Below are 3,477 nucleotides of genomic sequence, written 5' to 3' on the forward strand. Positions count from 1 at the left end.
GTGAAAGAGAGATAAGACTCTTGTTAGATGGGAGGAGGATTGTGAGCTGAATCTAGAAAACAGAGTGCTTGTGCAAGGTGAGATGATGAGATATACTGAGAGTAAAGGATAGAAGGTAGGTGTAGTGTGAGAGAGAATAGAGTTAACCAAAACAATAATAATGCTCAGGAATGAAGTGAAGTGGGCTAAGATTAGGGAGGGTTGCTGTGTAATTGGTACAATTTTATGGAACAACAATTATTTACAATAGTACTAGAACAACAGTAATATGACAAAAATATATGAATTGGGTAACCAGAATAGAAAGTACACAGTCAAGAGTAGTGTCTTATTGGAACAAGGTGAAGTGAAAGAGTAAAAATTAAAATAAAGAGAGAATAAGGAAAACCAGTCAAACAATCCAATTAAACAGAGAAATAAAATGAAGAAAACTAAACATAAGGAAGAGAAATAAAAATACTAATAAAATAAAAGTAATAAAAATAATAATACACATAAACAATAAAATGCCAGTTCAATGGGATACCAAAGTGACATTTGTCTCAGTTTCTCAATTCTTGAGTTTAGTCTTGTGCTCCCCCTTTGCATCTCCCTCTGGACCTTTTGTAACTCCATGTCTTGCTGTGTCACTTGGGGGAAGGAAAAAAGGAAAAAAGGAGAGAGGAAAGAATAAAAATAAGCCTCCTGCTGACTTTCAACCCATTGAGTGAGTTTTGCTGGTCTTCCTGGATGCCACAGGATGAGGTGGACTGGGTTTCACTTTTCTCCTTTCCTATGGTTTTGAGAGGATGGGGACCAGGTCTGGGCCAAAATATTCACAGTTGCCTAGCCTCTAGCCCAGGTCCTCTGGGAGCTGCCAAGCATTCATTCTCTGGGTGTGCACAGCTCAAATCACCCTCAGGGCAACTCTGGGTGTGCACAGCTCAAATAACCCTCAGGGCAAGCTAGCCCATGTTCTAGACTTCCTTACAAAGCAGCTGCTCACAGTTCTTAACAAGCACACAGCTTTCACACAGCTCAACTTTTTTACCAGTCTGAAGACTATCCACGTAAGAGTCTGACACAGCTCATCTCTTCTCCCTTCTCCAGGTGTCACCCAGCACCCCAATTTCTCTGGTTCTGGCATCCCCAGTCCCACCAGATGTATATCACCTCTGTGTGTCTCCCACTTCAACTCTATTTCCCCCAGCAACTTTCAGCATCCAGTTTTCTCCTGGTGCCAGGTTGCCCTCCCTGCTCTGGTGGGGAAGGGAGCTGGTGATCTAACTCTCCTCCCCATATCCTGCATCAGACACCAGCCAGGGGCCAGAGTGAGCTAGGTCCCTGCACAGATCCCAGGGGCCTTACTGTCCCAGTGCAATCTCCTCACTGTCTGTTTTCCAATGTCCTCTACAATTTTTGACCTCCAAACTTCATATGAGCTGGAATTCCATTGGCTGTTCACTCAGTTCTTCAGAAATGGGCTAGGTGTTCCCACTAGGCACAGAGAGAACTGGGCTGTGCTCTCACTTACCTTACCACCCTCATTGACCCCTCATTTTTCAATCTGAACTCCATGTGTGGCACTGTGTAGGTTGCCATCTTTGGTCCAATTTTTTCTTATTTTTCTCCCTCAAACGATGACACCTGAATGCATAATTTTAATCTGTTCATGGTTTTTGGGGGGTGCTTAAACAACAGAGTTTTATTTCTCTCACAGTTCTGCAGTTTGGGAAGTCCAACTTCAGGCTGCTGGCAGATTTACTTCCTAGCGAGAACTCTCTTCCTGACTTAGAAGGCCACCTTCTTTTTTAAAAAATATACTTCATAGATTATGTTATTACAGTTGTCCCATGTCCCCCTTCATTACCCTCCACCATGCACACCCTCTCCGTCACACATTCCCCCCTTTAGTTCATGTCCATGTGTCTTAATTTTATAGCTTTTACATTTCCCATACCCTTCTTGCCCTCCCCTGTCTATTTTCTGCCTGCCATCTATGCTACTTTCTCTATGTACCTTCCCCCCTCCTCCCAACCCCCTGTTCTACCTCTTCATGTTATCTCCATTTCTGTGGTTCTGTTCCTGTTGTAGTTCTTTCCTTAGCTTGTTTTTCTTTTAGGTGTGGTTGTTAGTAATTGTGAGTTTGCTGTCATTTTAGTATACATGTTTTTTATCTTCTTTTACTTAGATAAGTCCCTTTAACATTTCATAAAATAAGGGCTTGGTGATGATGAACACCTTCAACTTGACCTTATCTAAGAAGCACTTTATCTGTCCTTTCATTCTAAATGAAAGCTTTGCTGAAAAGAGCAATCTATCCATCTTGGATGTAGGTCCTTGTCTTTCATGACTTGGCATACTTCTTTCAAGCCCCTTCTTGTCTGTAAGGTCTCTTTTGAGAAATCCACTGACAGTCTGATGGGAACTCCTTTGTAGGTGACTGTCCCCTTATCTCTTGCTGCTTCTAGGATTCTCTCCTTCATTTTAATCTTGGCTAGTGTAATTATGATATGCCTTGGTGTGTTCTTCCTTGGGTCCAAGTTCTTTGGGACTTTCTGAGCCTCTTGGACTTCCTGGCAATCTATTTCCTTTGCCAGATTGGGGAAGTTCTCCTTTATTATTNAGCTGGAATTCCATTGGCTGTTCACTCAGTTCTTCAGAAATGGGCTAGGTGTTCCCACTAGGCACAGAGAGAACTGGGCTGTGCTCTCACTTACCTTACCACCCTCATTGACCCCTCATTTTTCAATCTGAACTCCATGTGTGGCACTGTGTAGGTTGCCATCTTTGGTCCAATTTTTTCTTATTTTTCTCCCTCAAACGATGACATCTGAATGCATAATTTTAATCTGTTCATGGTTTTTGGGGGGTGCTTAAACAACAGAGTTTTATTTCTCTCACAGTTCTGCAGTTTGGGAAGTCCAACTTCAGGCTGCTGGCAGATTTACTTCCTAGTGAGAACTCTCTTCCTGACTTACAAGGCCACCTTCTTTGTTAAAAAATATATTTCATTGATTATGTTATTACAGTTGTCCCATGTCCCCCTTCATTACCCTCCACCCTGCACAGCCTCTCCCTCACACATTCCCCCCTTTAGTTCATGTCCATGTGTCTTAATTTTATAGCTTCTACATTTCCCATACCCTTCTCGCCCTCCCCCTGTCTATTTTCTGCCTGCCATCTATGCTACTTTCTCTATGTACCTCCCCCCCCTCCCCCCCCCCCGTTCTACCTATTCATGGTATCTCCATTTCTGTGGTTCTGTTCCTGTTGAAGTTGTTTCCTTAGCTTGTTTTTATTTTAGGTGTGGCTGTTAGTAATTGTGAGTTTGCTGTCATTTTAGTATACATGCTTTTTATCTTCTTTTAATTAGATAAGTCCCTTTAAGATTTCATAAAATAAGGGCTTGGTGATGATGAACACCTTCAACTTGACCGTATCTAAGAAGCTCTTTATCTGTCCTTTCATTCTAAATGAAAGCTTTGCTGGATAGAG

The sequence above is a fragment of the Sturnira hondurensis genome, unplaced genomic scaffold (genome assembly GCF_014824575.4).
Source record: "Sturnira hondurensis isolate 20B ecotype Veracruz unplaced genomic scaffold, ASM1482457v3 Scaffold0004248, whole genome shotgun sequence".
NCBI classification, from domain to species: domain Eukaryota; kingdom Metazoa; phylum Chordata; class Mammalia; order Chiroptera; family Phyllostomidae; genus Sturnira; species Sturnira hondurensis.